Consider the following 22,399-nt stretch of genomic DNA (forward strand, 5'->3'; position numbering starts at 1 on the left):
GATCTGGATGAGCTCCTCCTTCACATCAATTCCTGCAACCACAAACAATCAAACAATTACCAAGCACTTGCATCTCATATAATAAAACATATATTCAACATGCAGACCAAGGAACACATGAAATAACTCATTAACACAAGCTATTGAGAAAAATGAACCAGTTTGTATTAATAACGAAACAAAGAAACTCTTACAACCTGGCCTTGGTGTTGTGCAAGTTCCTCCCAGGGTCCATCAAGGGTTTTCCTCTACTTTGACAAAGCTCACCCACTTCCAAGTAGAATCAAGCAAAGACAATCTCTCCTCACAAGGTTCTAAATGGGAGTCCTAATTCCTGCAGCATTTACCCAAAGAAAATGTATAGCTTCAACCTCTCCTCCCTCTGGCTCAATGCCTTTATTTTTAGTGCTGTAAAAAGGTTATTCAGGTCCACCATCAATGGGATAATCCCCCTCTTTGGGTGGGATAGCTCCCTTATTGATGGGATAAGTTCCCCCTTAATAGAGATACATGAACCAACTGGAGGCGCATCCATTTCATCAAACCGACCTCTAGAAGGTTCTAGAAGTAACCACAAGTAACTTTTTTAAGATGAAACTTGCGCATTTTTCCTTTTACAGAAGGACGCACCTGTCCTTTGACATACAGAGCGTCCAAAGACGCAGACTTTGTGAACATTGTGAGCGTCCCCGCAGGTAAGGCTTGAGAGAACCTGCGACCCCAGAGATAAACACATTTTTTACAAGACTTTCTCTCTTCTTTGAGTTTGAGACGGATAGCAGAGGCATAAGACTTGCCTAAAAAGGGTAGTAAGACTGTTGATTTGAGCCATACTAACTGTAAGTAGTCATGGTGACATTTTTTAGTGTAACAGATTGCCCCCTAAAGTGCGAAGCCTGGAATAGATTAGGGTTTTGTAATTCTAGGAAGGGTGAAGCGCTTTATCATTCCAAGGATTGTTTTGTGGATGACCTGGTTGGAACCTGCAATTTTCAACACAAAATACATGTATAAGATTATATCATCACTGAGGTAGGCATTCCCATACTCAGATTCAAAACTTTAACTAATGGACTAACTACTCTGATACAGGAATGATCTTGCAGTACATCATTTTTATAGACTTTTGTAGACACAGTATGGACGCAGCCATCTGTTTATGATTAGTCTACATAGATAATGAATACAAAACTCCTCGCAGCCTGGATGGTAGAAACTAGATCCAGGGTCTTCACTTCTACTTCCCGAATTGGTACGATTCTAGCCATGTGATTTAAATGATTTGATGTCGAACATGTTAGAAACCACTTGATTACCAGTCGATGATGTAAACTGTTAACAAGCGTGAGAGAGACCACCAGTAATGTCAATGGTTCTCAAAGTACCAAGCACAACCCGTGAAATGTGAATAGATGTTTTGATGTCGAACACTTCACGGAATCCTTTGATCGAAAGTCAATGATGTAAACTGACGTCAAAGGTGAGAAACCTGCCATTGATGCATGCAGACTTCAAGGTACTGTCGATTCCTAAGTCATCTTTCTAGATAATGTGTCGATGTCGATAGAAAGCGACCCGTTGCAGGCAAGCCCGCAACACGAAATCATTGTTCAAGTTGAAGAAATGTTGCTGTAAGGACTGACTCAAGGATGATCAAATGGATGACAAGTATTTTGCAGATGAAAGTTTTGCTTACAGACCTCTTGAACACATAACGACACGACAGATGGCTTGGTAATGAATAACTCAAAGTTAATCCCCGGAACCCGGTTAAAGACTTTCAAAGTGGTTTGATCAACTGTGAGGTAAAAGATTTCCCAACCCAGGTGAATGAGACAGTGTCGTGTTCAAGAGCGGTGATAAAGTTTCTTTCGAGACAAAAGGTAACAAACAAGTTCGTTCTTCTCTCTTTTCCCCCACCATTTCTGGCAAGTACCTCTTTATTTTTAACAAGCTTGAGGAGGATAACATATGCTTGATTATAAGCTCATCCTTCGGATGAGTCCAACCTAGTTTAAATTCGAACCCTAGGAAGGAGTGGTTCATTCCTGTTTGTAATTGAACAGGTCCTCTACTGTAAAAGTTTAACGAGCCCAGTATAGGAGAAACTTGGCGTTTTTCAATTTTAGAGAGTCTGAAAAAACTAAAGGAGACTCCACGTTGAACTTTTTCGTACATTTGTGTCCCTCAAGCCCGAAAAAGTATAAAATAATACCTGGGGGAACCGCTTGATCTTGCGACCAAGGAGTACTTTCATAATAGTTTCGTTGACCTGAAAAGTAAAAAGCGATCAAGGACACGTCGTTTTATTTCCTTATCGAGTTTGAAACGACAAAAACCCGGCAATCTTTTCCTGATTTTGCGGTCAGAAAAGAGCTAAAAGGGGACCGTCTTTTAATTCCGTTTTAACGAGTGTAAAAGAAACGCTCGGCGATCTTTTCATGTTTTAGGAGTCAGAAAAGGGCTTAAAAGATTACTCTGATATTTTTGTTTGTGAAAAATTACAATTTCCCTCGAGCTCCCTTTGTCCTGCACAAAAGCAACACATTACTCATACCTGTTTAAAATAGGCAAAAATACATCGAGAAATACCTTTTCATGGTAAAAAATGAACTAATTCATCCAAAAAACCTATAAAAAGACCTTTTACCATGTCATTTTTACTGTTTCACTGTTGAGGTTGAAAAAGGAGCTTTTGACAAGAAAATTTCCCGTGGTCGCTGCAGAAAATCCGACCGTCGGAATTGAACGCCGTCTTATCCAGGTATTTTACACATCCTACTCTGCATTTCTATCCGTTTAGAATCAATTTTTAGGTCTTAGTTTCATTTTTTGGGGGGGTTTTGGTTTTGGAATGCGCCTCTCGGCGGACGCGGGTGCCCTTCGGATTACCCGCGTCCCCCGACTTTTTCTCATACGGGAAAATGGTCGGAAGACGCGGCCCGCCTTCAGGCCAGCCGCGTCCGGGCGCCCTGTGCTACAAAGCCGGGGTGCGTCTTCCGAGAAGTGCGCATTTCAAAACCCCAACTCCCTCAAAAAACTACCAAAAATTCCCAAATCAATTTCTAATTGCTATTTTTGATGTGCAGGGTATTAACCATGTTAGATTGGAGAGAACGAGAGCATGTAGAGGATGATGAAGTTGCAATAAATCATCAACCTTCCCTGGATGCCCTAAGAGCATGCGGGTTATACAAATACTGGACCATACCGGGCATGAGGGGCCAGGTAAGATTCTTGGAATGGCTAGTTGAGCGATGGAACGTTCAAGAACAATGCTTTTACATAGGAGGGCACCAGCTCGAGATAGAGCCCTCGGATGTATACTTTCTCACTGGCTTGCCGAACAGAGGTGAGCAACTTAGTTTTGCGGGGACTAGGCCGGGTGGCCAATCCCTTAATAGTCTCCGCGACGAGTGGTGCACACCTGGGGCTCACCATTCGAAAGGCATAGAGATAAAACACATCACTCTGTGTGAACTCAAAGTCATAGCGTTCACGGTTACCAGAATTTGCGGCGTAGCCGCTTTACACATTGCTTCCGGATCCCAAATGCGGATGGCAATTGACTGTTACCAAGGCACCATTTTCAACTGGTGTGAAGCTGTGTCGGCTCATATGAAGAGCCAACTGACCAAGGCAAAGAACGGACGACTAAAGACTTTTGGATATGGGCCTCTAGTCGTGAGCTTTGCCTTGGAGAGAGTTCCAATGCTGATCCCTCAGCAACTCACTGTTGATATCTTGGGTCCTCGGGAGCCAAAGCTGATACGATGGGTTGCGGTGATGGCCCGGCATCCTGACGAGGGTGCGGCGGTGGTTCGATTCTCAGATAGTTACTTTCACTGGTTAGAGGACCAGGTTTTTTCGATACAGGACTTTCCGTATGCCGGAGTGGATTTTAGAGGTGATCCGGACATGGTTCTTCCACCGGGAGAACAATGGGATGACAGAGGTACTTTATTTTTCACAAGTTTCTAATTATGTATTTTTTTTTATTTTTCATATATATCGTCTCAAAACTAACAGTAAAATTTTCAAAATGCAGATGTTGGTCCACAACGTCCAGCCAACCTCCGGCCCTTTGATAGACTACATCCAGCTGCACCGGTACCGGCCCCGCAGGATGCGGCTACAGAAGTACTAGCTGAGTTGGAGCATGATCTAGAGCGTCTCACGGCAGATATACCTGAGACTACTATGGACGACATTCCTACCAGACTTCAGCGCTTCGTAGTCGCGGTCCCTGGACCGTTTAGGAGATTTTTGCATAAGGTAGCCCGTGCAGTGGTGTCATACAGAGAGCACCACCAGTGATTGACTAGTCACTTTTGTAGTCACATGTGACATTTTGACTTTTTGTACTTATCATTTTTGCCGATCATAAGGTGTTTTTCAACCTATGATCGAAGACGATGTATATATTTTTTGACACACTCCTATCTATATATATCACTATTACCGGCTTATCTTGTTTAACATATGTGATGAAATGTTTTTAAATTACTTGCATGATTATCGTAAATGTCTGTCCAACATTCGAGAAGAAATTGCATCTGCTAATGTATTTAAAGACCTTGGAATGTGCTGATATTCAATGTAATCAAATTCACGTTCCAAGAGACGCACTCTCAAAAACAACCTTAATAACACAGGATTTCTAATGGCATAAACTCTATTAAGCTGTAATACAACAAGTTCAGAATCTAACCTCACTATCAAACGTCGAATTCCAAATGAAATAGATTCGGATAATAATTCAACCACTGCACTGTATTCTGCAATGTTATTCGTTGTTTGACCGAGGCTTACCCCATGCATAGAAACTAACTCGTCAGAGGGCGAATAGATAACCCAAGCTGCGGAAGAGATATTCCGTGTACTACGACAAGCACCATCAGCAAATCCAATGTATGTTTGGAGAGGCGTCGACATCTGCAATATCAAGAGTAAAACCAAGATAAGCCAGAATAACGACGAAAAAACACACTCTCTAAGCTAAGCACACTGACTAAACTAACAAACACGCTAGCTAGAAAGAAAATCTAACCTATCTAAAGATTTCTCCATCCACCATTTAAGCATAATACCTTTTTAAGTAAAGTCCATTTCTGGGTTTACCCAAAGAGTCCCCATCAAAATCAACCAGCTCATAAGCCCCTTTTGCTAGCTTTCGCTTTACAATGTAGGGTCCATGCCACATAGGAACGAATTTTCCAGCACCTAGCTTATCATTAGCTTGATCATATAATAGCACTAGGTCTCCTTCCGAAAAACTTCGAGGGGTTACATTTCTATCATACTGAGCTTTCATTCGTTTCGCGTGAGTCTCGATTGCCAATGTAGCGTCATGTCGAGTCTCATCTAATTTAGCCAAGTATAATAAACGTTTCTCCTCTTCGGAAGTAGCTAGAAGTAATTCGACAGCCATTTGAAGTGATGGGATTTCGCATTCAATGGGTAACACAGCTTCCAAGCCATAAACTAGCTGGAAAGGAGTGAACCCTGTTGAATTTTTCACTGAGGTCCGGTATGCCCATAGCGCTGAAAATAACATGTTGTGCCAATTCGACCGATGAACACCAATGGTTCGTCGGATCATGATAACCAGAACTTTGTTGATAGACTCAACCAAACCGTTGGCTTGCGGATAATAAGGAGTAGAGCTATCGTGGCACAAACCAAGCTGGCTTGTAAGCTCAGTCATCATGATGTTTCGAAAATGGCTCCCATGGTCAGTGATGATTGCTTGTGGGACACCAAACCTAGTTATGATATGATTGAATACGAAAACTGTAGCTGTTTTGCCGCTTGCGTCGAAAGTAGGCATCGCCTCGGCCCACTTAGTAAAATAATCAACCGCAAGGATGATATACGCATGCCCCCCGGTCGAGTGAGGGTTACAAGTAATAAAGTCGATACCCCATTTGGCGAATGGACCAGCGGCAATTATAGGGTGGAGAGGAGCAGGTGGAGCGCGCATCTTGCGATCGAACACTTGACAGTTGTGGCATTTCCTGACGGTAATGATACAATCCTTAAACATAGACGGCCAGAAATAGCCAGCGCGCAACACCTTCTGAGCTGTGGCATACCCAGACATATGACCGCCACATGCTCCAGAGTGACAATCATTCAAAACTCTCTCAGCTTCTTCGTGAGTTAAACAACGTCGAAAAACTAAGTCTGCCCCCCGGCGATAAAGTGTATCTCCAATAATTTTGTATGGCTGGGATTGAAACCGAATTTTTCGACGTTCCGCTTTGGAAGCTTCAGGCCGAAAGGTTTGGGTTTGGAGATAGATGATTATATCCCCGTACCACGGATCTACAGTACTGATAAGAAACAAAGATTCGTCCGCAATGGACTCTTCTGCCACAGTCTCTGTGTCAGCACTAGGGAAATCACACATCAATTCCGCGAAAACTAAGGATTTCTTAGACTTGGACTTCTCGAACTCCAAGTCGAACTCTTGCAGGATAACGATCCATTTAGAGTACTTGCCCCCTAGCAATTGTTTTGTCAAGATATAAATCATAGGGTTGCAATCCGAAATAACTATAGTTTTACGGAGAAGAATGTAGTGACGGAAACGCTGGACAGCTTGAACGGCTGCCGGGGCCAATTTCTCCACATGCGAATATTTTAGCTCAGTGGGATTCAAGGTCCTACTAAGATAATATATCACATGCTCCGCTCCGAATTCATCTTCTTGAACTAACACCATTCCAATGGTGGAATGCGAAGCTGCGAGGTATAAGAAGTACTCTTGGTTGTAGTTGGGAGGATGCAACAACGGTGCATGGGTCAACGCATGTTTAAGTGAATCAAAAGATTGTTGGGCAATCTCGTCCCAAAAGAATTGTGCGTTCTGTTTCAACAACCGTGTAAAACCTTTAGTGACCTCGGCGTAGTTTGGGATGAATCGGCGTAAAAAGTTCGCTTTCCCTTGCAAACTTTGGAGTTGGCGCAAACTCGAAGGAGGAGGCAATTTGATGATAGCCTCGACTTTCGAGGGATCGACGCGAATGCCGGCTTTTGAAACAACAAATCCCAGCAATCGACCTGTTTCTATACAGAAAACACACTTGTGGGGATTCAACCGAATTCGATAATGCCTACACCTCATAAAGATTGCTCGTAGATGGACAAGGTGATCAGCTCGATGTAAAGAATGTGCAGGCAAATCATCGAGATAGGGTTGCACAATGTGCTTGATGTCATGAAATGCATAAGACATCGCCCGTTGAAAAGTAGCCCCGGCATTCTTAAGCCCAAAAGGTAATTTGCAATAAGCAAATGTCCCCCATGGACAAATGAATGCCGTTTTTCGTTGGTCGGCAGGTAGAATATTGATTTGATTATAGCCCGAAAAACCATCCATAAAGGAAAACATTTCACTTCCGGCACAATCATCAATAATTTGATCGATATAAGGCGTAGGATAGTTGTCTTTTGGACAAGCTCGATTTATATCCCTATAGTCGATACAGATTCTTATTGTTCCTTGTTTCTTGTTGACTGGAACAATATTCGATACCCAATCCGTTAACGGGATTGGATAAATGAAACCTGCTTTCAACAACTTTTCGACTTCTGCTTTAATCGCAGCCGCTTTTCGAGGGTGAATCTGACGCAACCGTTGCCGGACGGGTTTAGCATCCGGGTAGGTCTTTATTTCATGAACAACAATGGCTGGATCGATTCCCGGCATTTCCTCGTAAGACCAGGCAAACACATCGCGGAATTCTTGGAATAAGGCCTCGTAAATTTGGATTTCTTCTTCAGTACATGCGGCACCTATATGAATGTTCTCCTCAATCCCGGGCTTCACTGAAATATCAATGGGAATAGTACGAGAAATATTCCCTAAATTCAGCTCTGAATCAGAATGTTTCGTTGGATCCTGAGCATCTTTGACATATTCAGCGGTAAAGATAGATGAAAAATCATTTTCAAATGCATCATCCTTAGGTAAAAATGCAGATCTGTGATGGAGATCCTCCCATGGTAGATCATCTACACTTAGGATTTCGCGAAGTTGTTCGTCAGATGACACGACTTCGGGAAATGCTATCCGTTCTAAGGTTGAGGTGAAAAGTGATTCTTCACTGACCACATTCATTTGGTCGATTTCGGTTGAATGTGAGTCGGTAAAAGACATGACAGCTTCATAAGCAATTTCATATGGACTCAAAGGCATAGCATCACCGAATGAGTCTATCTCAGAGTCAGATGGGACAATCCAAGGATCGTCATAAACAATGTTTTCTGATGTAATCATATGAATTGTCGCAAATGAAGGGTCTACGTTGAGTGGAGGGAGAGGAAAAGTTCCCAGTAAACCGGAATCCTTAACTAAACCGACACCAACGTCCCTATAAGGGATTGTCGTCTTACCGACATGCTGGATACTCTCTGAAGAGGCTGGGTCGGATGAAAAGTATGTCAGCTGATCAATAGTCACGATCTTACCGTTATGTGGAAACTTGATTATTCTGAAGACCGATGAAACAACCGCTGTCATAGCATATGACCAACTTCGACCCAAAAGAAGGTTGTAGTCTAGAGGGGCATCAACCACTTCCACATCCAGACTAACGGTTTTACCTTCTACCCCTATAGGCAATTCTTGTAGAATACCAAACGGACGGAACCCACGGCCGTCAAAGGCCTTAAGGATGGTGGGGGATTGGTTCAACGAAGGAGAACCAAGGGATCTCCAACATTGAATCGACATAATACACGTAGAACCTCCCTCATCAATCACAGTCCGATGAATAGGTCTGTTTTTTACTATCACTGGAATTTGGAAAGCCATTTGATGGGGGAGACGCGGTGTACTATTTTCTAGATCGAAGATCATTAGATTTGGATCCTGAACATCAACAGCTCCGATAGCCGACAAAAGCAATTTTCGTTGTGCTGGGCATGATTGCAGCACTTCTAACGCCGACATTGCTGAGGGTGAAACAGCTAAGTCCTCAACAATGTTGTAATTCTGGGCTGCTCTCGCATGTGGATTGAAAGCAGACCTTCGAAGTACACCCTTGGCGGGCAGCTTAATCACTAAATCTGGGTTAGGTTTTTCGATCTGTAGTGGATCGGAACCAGGAGCTGAGGTTGATGGGTTAGAGTGAGAAGATTCTGCTTCTTTACCATCAACAGGATTCTTACTACCATAATCTTGCGATCGAGTCGCAATCCTCACATGAGACATCATCAAAATGGGTTCTTCACTGGCATTCGAAGAAGAACCTATCATCTTATTCTCCTACTCCGGAAATGGATTTTTTAACACAGCAGGAGTGGGAGCACCTTTGACTATTTTCACAACCTCGGCCCGATGAGGGCAATCTCTCGTAAAATGATCCTCTTCACAAATAAGACAAGGATATCGAGGTTTGCGCTTTTCGTCATTGGTTTCCGACTTTTCTGTTTTCTCCCTCGGAGCCTTGTCTGCTTTAGCCTTCTTTTTTCCTTTCTTCTTTCCACCGTTTTTTGATTTGGCCGTAGATGTTTCTACAGCGTGAATATCGGCGGTAAGTTCAGGAGGAGAAGACTCTCCTGTCGGAGAATCAGGCAAAGTGATAATTGGAGTATTTGAAGTCTTGGAAGACTTCTTCTTGCTCTTCGTAGTCACGATACCAATCATACCATCAGCGGCATGAGATCCCGAAGGAGCAGCAGCGATTTGATTCGACTTTGGAAGATCCGGAATCTTCTCGTGTAATGTACCCGACTGAGTGTAAACTAAGTCAAGGTATTGTGCCTGAGCAATGACTTGCTCCTCAGTAACTACTCCGGCCTTAGCTACATCTTCAGTAATCTTCGGTAATAATGATTTGACAAACCATTCAGCTAAGATTTGGTCCGGGATAAAAACTTTCACTAACCTCCTACGACGTCTCCACTCATGAATGTGATCAGAAATATACGTGGACGTCGATTGTTTTAGTGAAGTTAATAACTCCGTGCCGTTATCGTATCTGACCGAAAACTAAAAGTGAGTTAAGAACGACGTAGCTAACTGACTAAAGTTGTAAAAAGAGGCCCGTGGTAACTCAATGTACCACTTGGCCGCGAGACCAATGAGTGTACGTTGAAAAAGACGTAAGCGGATGGAATCATCTGAGATAGAATTCGAAGCACACCAGAGGTGGTAAGTCATCACGTGATTGGACGGATCCTCTCCAGACTTACCTTCAAACTTGGGTATATCACTGGGCAACTTGTTTGGCATTGGCGGCCAGAACGGAAGATATTGAATTGGATCGTTCGTTAGGCGCGTCAAGTCTGGTAAATCCAAAGTTGCGATAAACGGTAACTGCCGGTTAGGATCTCTAAAACTCTGGGTCACAATACCAGCCCCAGGAGGAGGATATCCAGGATAACTAGGAACAGGAGTCGCATTTGGGATATTATATCCTCCTGGAAAACCAGGATTAACCGGACCGTACTGGGGTTGTTGAGGTTGTTGATAAGTGTACCCAGGATACGGTTGATACTGGTAAACCGGTTGTTGGACAGCTTGCCCATGTTGATACTGTCCCTGGTACGGAGGTTGAACAAATTGAGGTTGAGTAGTAACAACCGTACTTATACCAGGCTGACCTATAGGCATCTGGACCGTGGTTTGAATCGTAGATCCAGACAACGGTAAAGATGTCTGAGGTGTGGTAATAGGGACAGTAGAAACTGGAGCCATCGATACTCCAGAAGTAAGTATGGTAGATGTAGCGGTAGTTGCCGCAGCCGTTTGGGATGGAGTGCTAGGTGCAATTGGCGGCTGAGTAACTACCGAAGTTACAGAAGTTTGAACATTTGGCTGGACAGGTTGCGGTTGCTGGGTTGGACCAGAAACTACGGGTTGTCCAGCTTGAGGAACCATCTGTACACTTGGCTGCAACACCTGTTGACCCTGTGATGGATCCCATACTAACATTCCAGGGTATTGACCCGTAACAGGTTGAGGATACTGAGATCCATAACCGGATTGAGGGTAGGATTGATAATTGTAAGGTGCAGTTCCCATACTTGGAACATATGACTGACCTTGAGGCGGTTGATAACCTTGACTCGAGTATTGACCTTGAGGTTGATAACCTTGAGGTAAATACTGATACTGGGGTTGACCTTGACCTTGAGGTTGGTACCCTTGAGGTTGATAACTTTGGGGTTGATACCCTTGAGGTTGCCATCCTTGAGGTTGCCATCCTTGAGGTTGATATTGATACTGGGGTTGACCCTGGGGTACATATTGAGGCTGGGGTTGACCTTGAGGCGCGTATTGCACCATAGGTGCATACTGACTTTGAGGTTGCCCCCCAGACACGATTTGTGTACCTTGAGGTTGCCCCCCAGGCGTTAACTGCAGTTGCCCCCCAGGCGGTAATTTGCCACCTTGAGGTTGAGAAACGGGAACTGAACCTGACATCATGTAAATGTCTCCTACACTCAATGGTACATTACCATTGTTTCCAATTAATAACCCACGATCAACGGGTTGAGGAGATGCCCCCGCAAAGGTACCAGAAAGAGATTGATACCCAGTGGGAATAGAAGGACCGCCGTGTAAAAGAGATTCAGGACTTTGAGTAAACACGGACGACTGACCAGTCATATTTACAGGAGTATAAATACCTCTAGGTGGAAAAGGAGTACGAGGTGGAGAAAAACCTACCCCTGAGTTGTCCAAATAATTGGTTAATGAAAGGTACCAAGTAGTACTTCTAGGAGGACTGTAAAAGATGGATTCACGCTCCCTTAGATCAATAGTAAGTTGACCTTCAAGGTTAGAGACACCTATATCCTCCTCTGGAGCAAGTTCTTCTATAGCAATCAAACCAGTAGGAAGATTTTCGGTGATAATTCTTTCTATTCTTGGTGAATCTGGAACACTAGAAGTTGGAGTAACAGGTTCAGATATTTCAGGTTCTTCGCCTGTATCACTAGCAGACGAAAAACTACCAGCAAGCTCGGAAACTGTAACAGCTTCGGGATTATAACCTGTCTCTAAACTTTGGTAATCTGGATGGACTACCAAGGAAGATTCTCCTTCTTCAGGTGAACCTACTCTACTGTCACTAGGAGGAGTTACAAGGACCTTTAAACCTTCTAAATTACGGGTCGTCTCGAGGAGGTGATCCCCTAAGTCTACGGGATCTTCTCAACAATTCGGCCACAGAAACAACTTCAGGAGACTGGCCCCGAAGTCTACGGGACTGTCTCGGTAATTCCGCCACAATTAAAGATTTTTAACTACAACACACGAAAACAAAGTAAAAATTTCAAATCAAACCACCTAAAGTCTTCTAAAGAAGCAAACAAATTTGAAGCACACGCCTAAAGAATCTAGAGCGTTAAACCAAACACAAACAGTAGTCTTCCGGACCAAAAGTGCTAGTTGGTGATGAAATCCAACCTCGCTGGATTCAGTACAGAAATGGTGGGTGGAACAGTTACCCCGGCAACCTGCTTAATGAATAGACCGGCACAAGTTCCTCCACTTTAACCGTCTCGAAGTGAAGTGAACCCCCCGGAAAATCCAAGTGAGTATAACCGACGTCTGTTCCAGGTACAGTGGGACCTTCCCTCCACCGTCACCTCGGTAGAACCCTAAAGATTATGGTCACTAAAGTTACCAATCACAACAATTACACCTGGGGGAACAGCCTAAACTCCGACAGCACGCAAGGGTAGAGTAACAAGCTCAATCCCCTTACCGGCTCCTTGACAGTAATCCAAGGTTTACCGATAAGTGACCCCTGGCTCCTCGACAATGGTTAATCCGAGGTTTACCGTTTGTAATACGTACTGTCTGGCGTCGTTCCCAACGAAGGGGGAATGATCCCCTCACTGGTTCGGACACGAGCTCGTGCTTCTCCTTTAAGAGGAGCTTTCCCAGAATGCAATTGAAACAATTGGATTTATTCTACTCAAGATAAACTATCTGTTTGGTTTTGTAGTCTTGGAGAGTTAAGTACTCACCTACTCCAAGACCCTAGCCTAAGCTATGTTGGTGTTTCAGAGCCCTAAAAAAAAAAAAATTACTAGATTAATTTTAATTTAAGCGTTACTTTTAAGGTTGTTTCTTAAGTCAAAAGGTGATGGAAGTGAAACCAGTGGTGTGTTGACTCGACTCGAAACCACTACAAAATGCACCTAGGATGATTTACCCACTACTTTACTTTTTCGATGAATTGTTTAACTAAAAAGTTGAGAGAATGCACTTTTTATAAAAGCAACTTCTTAATTAAGGACAATCAAAGAAACAATTCGTTTGTCTTTTCCAAGCATAAAAACATGACCACTCTTTACTTGCACGAAAAAACTCTTTTTCTCTTTCAAAAACAAAAAGCTACTTGAAACAAGACTTTTAAAGAAGATGTTTTTGTATTTTCCTATTTAACGAAAAACATAAATCTATTTTAATAAAAATCAATTGCAAACTATGAAATCTATGAAAATTCACTCAGAAACAAAACAAATCAAAAGGAAATTACCCTAATTAATCCTAATGAGGCAAAGCCAACAATGATTATTCTAAGGTGTTTTACTTGATCACAATCAAATCAAGGACTAGCTTATTGCAGAACCAAAAACTAGTCAAAACAAAACTCTAATCTTTTTGTTCTTTTGTAAAATGGAAATCAACACTTTATAAACAAGTAATTCGAAATTTGACCCAAAAGACAACTTAAATGGCAAGCTGCTCACACAAGGAGACTTTACGACAGGCCCGACTTCTAAGAAGGCTGACAAACCAGAGAGATCTAAGGTTGGACAACTTTCTACCGTCAAAGTCACTACAGGACCTATTCAAAAATCAAACCCTAGGCCTAAACTTCGTTGAAATCCACTAAAACACTCAAAGCTCACAAAACAAGTTCAGGTGAAAATTTTTGACAGGGTACTAAAGGATCTGGGCAGAAAACACTAAGAAAAAACAAAATCTAAAAGCAATTAAAGCAAAAATGGAGTTTTCCTAAATTTACAGGAAGACGCAGGCAACCCGTTATAATAGGCGCGGGCCCGCTCTGTGCAAACGGCAACAGCGCGTCCAAAGACGCACTGTGCAATACTCAGAGGGTGCGTCTCTCTGGAAAAATTAAGAAAAACCAAATCTAACTAAATCTAAAGCTAAGCCACCCAAATACTAATTCTCACAGTCAAAAACCAGAAAATAAAAATGATTTTCTCAGAGCAAAGTTCACACAAAGGAAAAGACTTTCTCATTAATGGATTCCCCAGCGGAGTCGCCAATTTGTCGTGGCGGAAAAAGTCGTTTGTGCGGGACAACACTGACCTCCCTAGGAGTCTAAACTCTCTAGCGACAAACAAGACAAAATGGAGCAATCTTTCTCTAAATACATCTTTTAAAATATGAAAACTACAAGTGTTTAGGCTTACCTTATTCCAAAACGCTGTTGTTGTAGTCCGTCCTTGCCGATCCAGATGAGCTCCTCCTTCACATCAATTCCTGCAACCACAAACAATCAAACAATTACCAAGCACTTGCATCTCATATAATAAAACATATATTCAACATGCAGACCAAGGAACACATGAAATAACTCATTAACACAAGCTATTGAGAAAAATGAACCAGTTTGTATTAATAACGAAACAAAGAAACTCTTACAACCTGGCCTTGGTGTTGTGCAAGTTCCTCCCAGGGTCCATCAAGGGTTTTCCTCTACTTTGACAAAGCTCACCCACTTCCAAGTAGAATCAAGCAAAGACAATCTCTCCTCACAAGGTTCTAAATGGGAGTCCTAATTCCTGCAGCATTTACCCAAAGAAAATGTATAGCTTCAACCTCTCCTCCCTCTGGCTCAATGCCTTTATTTATAGTGCTGTAAAGAGGTTATTCAGGTCCACCATCAATGGGATAATCCCCTCTTTGGGTGGGATAGCTCCCTTATTGATGGGATAAGTTCCCCTTAATAGAGATACATGAACCAACTGGAGGCGCATCCATTTCATCAAACCGACCTCTAGAAGTTCTAGAAGTAACCACAAGTAACTTTTTTAAGATGAAACTTGCGCATTTTCCTTTTACAGAAGGACGCACCTGTCCTTTGACATACAGAGCGTCCAAAGACGCAGACTTTGTGAACATTGTGAGCGTCCCCGCAGGTAAGGCTTGAGAGAACCTGCGACCCCAGAGATAAACACATTTTTTACAAGACTTTCTCTCTTCTTTGAGTTTGAGATGGATAGCAGAGGCATAAGACTTGCCTAAAAGGGTAGCATGACTGTTGATTTGAGCCATACTAACTGTAAGTAGTCATGGTGACATTTTTTAGTGTAACAATACATGTTCAAAAAATAGTTTTGCAGTTTGTTCAGCTATAATCTGTTTATTACAAGGTATCAAAATACACTTTTTGCTGAACCTATCCACACAACATACAAATAATCATGACCTTTCCAAGTTTAGGTAGTCCTCCACAAAATCCATGGAAATACTTTCCCAGGGTGAGAAGAACTGTAATGGAGTGTACAAGCCTTGTTTTCTATTGTTGGGTTGCTTTTAGAACATAGTAACCTCTTACATATCTAGAATTGTCTCATTCATTTTTTGCCAATAACAAAATCTTTGTAGTTGTGCAACTGTTTTACTTACCACAAAGTGACCTGATATTAGAGAAGTGTGTGCTTCTTGAATTTATCTTTACTCTTTCAGTTTGTGGAATGCATAACTTCCATAAGGTGTAAAAGACTTAGTCCTTTACATGATAATCCAATTTTTATTCGTTTTCCTTGACTTAAAGTTGCATATAACATCTTTTGAAATCTATTTCTTGAGCGTATTGTTCAATGTAACTCTCATGTAGACAATATTATGCTTAAGTATAGTAGATGCATTTATAATGGTCTAGATAAATATCTGCAACTTTTTGTGTATGCCCTTTTTATACCTGATGACTAAATAAATGAACTGTTGTAGAAAACCCAACATCTATAGTGTCTTGATTGCTGCAACTTAGTTTGGGAGTGTAGATATGAAGTGGTTGATGATCAGTATGTGTTACTGTTTCTTTGTTGATTAAGTAATGTCTCCACTTTTTCACACTTGTTCGAATGCATACAATTCTTTATCATATGTAGGATAGTTAACTATGCAGGATTAAATGTCTCAGAATGATAATGGGTTTATTGTGTTGTGTCAACACTGCTCCCACGGCATAGTCACTAGCATCTGTTTGGATCTCAAATGGTTTTTTAGATTAGGCAGTGCTAGTACAGGTGCTGTACTAATCTTTTCTTTCAAAGTGTCGAAGGCTTTCTGCTATTTTCTCCCCACTGAAACACCTTGTTCAATCTTGTCAAAGCATGTAAGGAGCTACAATTAAGGAAAAATTAGAAATGAACTTTCTCCAATATTGTGCTGCTCCTAAGATGCTTCTAACTTCTATACCAGATTTGGGTTTTGGCCAGTTTACAATGACTGCCACCTTAGAGGGATCTATCTTCAATTCACCACCCCCTACTATATGACCCAAATAATCCAGAGATGTTTTGCCAAATTCACATTGTGAGAGTTTAACATGAATTTTTTCTCTTTACAAAACATCTAGAGTCTACTTAACATGCTTTAAGTGTTCTTCCCATGTTTTGCTAAATATCAAAATGTCATCCAGATACACAATAACAAAAATCATCAAGAAAAGGCCTGAGTACTTCATTCATTAATCCCATGAAAGTAGCAGGAGCATTAGTTAAGCCAAAAGGCATAACCAACCACTCATACAATCCCTGCTTTGTTTTGAAAGCAGTCTTCCATGCATCTTGTTCTGCGACTCTAACCTGATGGTATCCACTATGCAAGTCTAGCTTGGAGAAATAAACAACTTCTTTCAATTGATCTAAAAGATCATCTATGCGAGGAAGGGGATAACGATTTTTTATTGTTATCTTATTAAGTGCTCGGTAATCAATGCACATTCTCCACGAGCCATATTTCTTTCTCACCAAAACGATTGGTGACCCACATGGTGATGTGCTAGGTCTGATGAACCCTTTCTCGAGCAACTCTTGCACCTGCTTCTTGATTTCAACATTCTCTAAAGCAGACAACCTGTACATTCCAATGTTAGGAAATGGAGCATCTTGCTGCAAAATAATATCATGCACTATTTCCTTTTTGGGTGGCAGACCTTTAGGTTCTTGAAACAAGATATCATACTATGAAACAACCTTTTCTAAATCAGCTTGTTGTTTAGCATTACAACCCTCAAATACATTGGTTTTATCAGGTTTCTTTTCCTTTACAACCATCAGTAAGAATTTTTTGCATGAATTTATCATTCTTTTCATCTTCCCTCAGTTTATGAGAGTATAATTATTCTTGAGCTTATGAGCTCTTACAAAGTATTCGATTCCATCTTTAACAAGTAGATAATTGTTCTTAGTTCATCAAAATAGCTTTTCTGTCATACAAGTAAGGACTTCCTAAAACAATTCCACATATATCTAAAGGAATTATGTCTAACTCAACCTCATCTACAAATGCTGACCCAAATAAAACTTGAGTTTGCACTGTCTAGTCACTTGTAGTTGTGCTTTATCATTTAACAATCCTAATGGGTATGGTTTCTTGCGAGGTGTAGTTACTAATCCCAAATTCTTTACAATTGCTTCAGAAATTAAATTTACTTGTGAGCCACTATCAAACAAAATATCAATCTTTTGATGTTTGGAAACAACTCTAACATGGAAAAGCTCATGTCTTTTTCTCTCATTTTTTTCATCAATAGTAGATTGTGCAGAATTACTAGTAGATGCTTCAGAATTCTTACCTTTTATACATGTGGCTGCAATGGTTGTTTCATCTCCTAAGTCTGACCCCAAATATTTCTGAATAGCTGCAGTAGTCTTCTTCCTCTTGCCCTCAAACTTATTAGGTCTCATCTCTGGACGCAGAATCCAACAATGCTCATCATCATGCCCATCCTTTTTACAATAAGTGCATGAAGCTTTGCTTTTCTTGTGTAGTGTTATCCTTCCTTGCTTTCCATTTCTACTTTCTTTCCTCCTTATTCTTGCTTACAGTGGGTTGGGATGATCCCCCAACTTCTGGACTTCCATTCTTTCCTCTAGCTTCTAGATGAGTAGATTGCATAGATACCTCATCTACACTAGTGGGATTAAACATGATGATAATGTGCCTCATGTAGCTCTGTAGACCACTAATGTACTTCAACAGAGTCTCAGGTGAGTCTAATGAGATTCCTAGAATCAATGCTCTCTTTCTAAATTCTTGAGTGTACCCTTGCACACTTTTCCCTTTCAATTGTCGAAGAGTTTTCCAACTCATCATGGCTTGCTGCATGTAGGCCAATGGATAGAACTGTTTTTTGATTGCAGAAACAAATTCACTCCAGACAGAGATAGTCTTACCATGTCTTTTCATGTCAGCTTGGGTCCTGCCTTCCCACCAAACCAAGGTAGTGCCTCCAAGGTGTAGGCTTGCTAGCTGAATCTTACTCTTATCTGATTCAATATTTTGCACTCTACAATAAACATCAATTTGTCTAATCCAGTTGTCCAGCTTTTCTGCATTCAACTCTCCATCATATATAGGTAAATCAAATTTAACATCTAGTTTGATCAAAGATGCTTTATTTTTGTGTTCAGGGCTGTTAGGAGGGATGAGAAAGCTTTCCTCTTTCCCTTTTCCTTTTGAGTGGTCATGGAAATGTGATTCATCTTCTCCTTTGTCTTGTTTAGATCCCGATGAATCTTCATCCTTGTGCTTTCTAAAGTCCCTATACATTTCTTCTACCATGGACTTTGTGGCTAGGAAACTATCTATAAATTGAGGGTCTAGCCCCATAGAACCTTCCCCTGACATTGTCTTCCGAGGATAGACTCTCCAATTTTAGGATTAGTTTCGACCAACTCTCCTTCTCCTAATTTGAGCTTTGATCTATTTAGCATTCAACAACTAAACCAACACAAACTTGTCTAACCTTAACAGCCTAGAGCTTTGATACCACTTGATTTGAAAATCACTCTTGACTGATCTAAGTTAAATCATTATTAAATGAAGGTATCACAGACTCATGTGCTGGTGTGTGTCTATGTTATCTTAGGCAACAGATTGATTAGATTGAAAAATACACAGACACTGGAAAAATGGAAAACAGTAAGAGAAATACAGTAAGAAAATACAAGAACACGACAAATTAATAAGGAGTTCACCCTATTCTCCAGGGCTACATCTTCGGTCCAGCTTTCAGCAGTGGCCTTCTTTTATTGTGTCTTTAAAGCAAAGATTTACAATGAGGAGCTCAATTTGAGTCTCCTAAAATAGATAATGCTTGGTAGGGCGGTTCTTGGATTCCCCAAGGCACTAGAGTGCACAGACTCTTTTCCTTCCCAAGTCTGGACCTCTTTGGTCTTTAATGGGAGGAGCCCAATGTGGTTCTCAATTCCCGACAGATCCTCGCAGGGATTGCTTGAACCTCTCAAGCCTTCTATCTGCTTGATGTTGCCTTAGGTCAGCGCGGATATCTGTTTTCTACTTCTTGCTTCACTATCTTTTCTTCACTCTCACTCTTTGTCTTCATGTTCTGTTCTCTGTCTATTCATGGCTTAAAGCCAATATTTCCTTGATTGTTCGCTACCTCTTCCACCCCTTCGGATCGACTCCTATTGTTCGCTTGGAGTTCCCTGCCTCTACGTCATCGCCATCGTCCACAGGGAAGTGGCCACTTGTCCTCTCACGAACTGCGCCAGCTTTTCCTCGATAGTTTGGTATTTCAGTTACATTGTGGAATGACTCGTCTGCCAACTCGGCAGTCAACTCGGACTTCAAACTTTTATGTGCGCGGCTTAATTCCCCTATCAAATCAAGTTTCTCCATCGGGCGCAATCTCCGCCGTCAGATCTAGAGCCCCCAATTCCTACGGTGTTCACTCATTTCGAGCGATTGACTTGCTCGACCGTTAGCGCGCAATTAGAGGCAGTTTTCTCTCTCATCCGTCGGACACACATCGTGCGATGAATGGAATCACTTGTTTTCTGCCAAATCCGCTTACCACCCAAGAATGCCTCCGATATACCGCCTATTTTAGAGCGTGGGACCTATATTTCACCTTAGCAACTTCCCTACAGTTTCCTGGCTTCCCATGCGATCGAGCGCTCGGGGATTCTCCTTCTCAAGGGGTTTTGCTGGCCTCTGTTTCCCAATCCGGGCTTCCCAAGTGCTAGTTTTGCGTCCTGCACGGTCTCCATGGACCTCAGTTAGCACGCTTTGACCGAGGTCCTCGTCATTCTTTGCTGGCTACAAACAGCCACTATCCAGAGGTCTTCCTAATCACTCTTTGTTCATAAATTCGAAGTCTGTCCTGATTTGATACAGTCATGGCTCTTTGATAATTTTCATGGATCCAATTCGAATCATTCATATGTGTGAAGAAGAGAGGCCTTCATATTCCCTAACCTGAGTTCAATTGTGAACCTTGACTGAAACGTCTTGTTAGGTCATCAAATGTGCCTTTGGGGTGGCTAGTTATATGAATATGAGTGTAGCTAAGCTAGGTGGAGAGTGGTTGTCCCTTATTTACCTTCCAAAAAGCTTATGTGAATAAGGTAAGTGCATACATAAACAAATTTATCAATGAAATGGTGTTGTTATTTAATGTTTTATGAATATTGCTATACTGGGGTACTAAATATGTTTGTAATGATAAGCTAAAAATTATGTTGAATTTTTTTTGTTGTTATTTGGAATTTTATCCTATTAAGGAATGTTGTAGGGAGAAGTAATCCCTAAAATATGTTACTTATGTTACCTATGAGATGTTTGGTTTGCGAAGTAAAATGCATAGGATGTGTTAAGCCTATAGTTGTTCCTACAGTTATATTAGTGTACATAGCCATTGATAGGCCAATAGTGGGATTAGACAACTATGTTGTATCCTAGAATTAAAGCAAGAAATTAGGAAGGTATTTCATTCAGTTAGAATCCTTGGAACAAATGGAAAATGCTTTGCTTGCAATAAGTATGGATGATAGTCTATAGATATACTATGCATGTTTTATGTTCCTACGTGAAACTAAATTATTCTATTCTTAAGAAGTTCTAAGGGGCTTGATTTCCTCATGTGATAATGAAAACTGCTAGATTTTCTTTCTCCAAGTTTTAGAATTGATGAATTCAATTTTGGTGGCCTAAAGAGCTGTGAGAATATTAATTATTTTGAGGTAAATTTGTGGAGTTGGCCTTTGGCAATATTTTATTTTTTTTGTGGATATGATTGATTAAGGATAATATTTTTGGATTCCCTTACCAGCGAGTGAAGGATTCTATATTATCAAAATATTATGGAAGAGTCACTACCCTATCAAGATTCATCATCGGTCATCTGAAATATCTTAGAAGCATAATGGGAATTTTTAATTTAAGTATTTTCCTCTTGGTTTATGGTTTGATTGGAATTTGAGGCTTAGGGGTCTTTAGCATGAGCCCCTTGGCATGATAGAAGACCTGATCGTGGGCATAGCCATGTACGAGGATTATGCATAGGGCTTGTTCACTAGATTGAATTTAACTCTCTCTAGAGTCTTTCTTAGTTCTCTTAGTGGCTTGGTGTTCAGGATCAAGGAATAGATTTCTTTGAATAAAGATTGAGGTTGAATGAAGGGACTAGTGGCCTGATGGATTGTTGAATATCCATTAGTTGTTGGAGTCTTTGCCATTTCTATCATTCCATTAATTGGATTGACCTAGGATGTTTGAGACCTTTCTTAGTCTTCCTAGTGCCTAATCATTCATCAACAAGACTGGGAAGGAGTGAAATTCATATTATGTTAGGATTTATAAACAGTTCTAGTAGGGTATATTAAGTGATAGGATTGAGGATTTGGTGTCTTTCACTATCCATATATTCATACATATGGAATTTATTATGAAGATATTTTGTTGAAATGCTTGGATCTGGATGCTACCATAGTAGGGCATGTGAAATTTACATGGAGTCCATGTGAGCACTACCAAAATCGATTGGCAGGTAGGTGTTAATTAGGAACAATAATGTGCATGATGATGTTGAGCTAGAGGTATATTTTAGGATGATGTGGCATATGTATATTTTGATTTGGCATATTGATGTGGAGATTTTGCATGGTATTGATGTGTGACCTATCCACGGGTGCTTTACTAAGGGAGAAATACCATATCACGTGCATTCATATTGGGGGATATTTATTGAGGAAAAAACAACATAACATGTTGGCGGATATATAGGGGCTAAAGTGTTTTTATATTGGTAGGTATAAAAGAGGAGCTCGAAGTTAATGGAAAAATATAAAGGGGTATAAAAAATGTTAATGAAAAACTAGATACCTACAATATCTCGTGAAAGTAGGGGTTTTTCAAATTGGG

Source organism: Pinus tabuliformis, chromosome 2_2, assembly GCF_031772625.1.
Source record: "Pinus tabuliformis cultivar Carrire ecotype Pingquan chromosome 2_2, CPIR1, whole genome shotgun sequence".
Lineage (NCBI taxonomy): Eukaryota > Viridiplantae > Streptophyta > Pinopsida > Pinales > Pinaceae > Pinus > Pinus tabuliformis.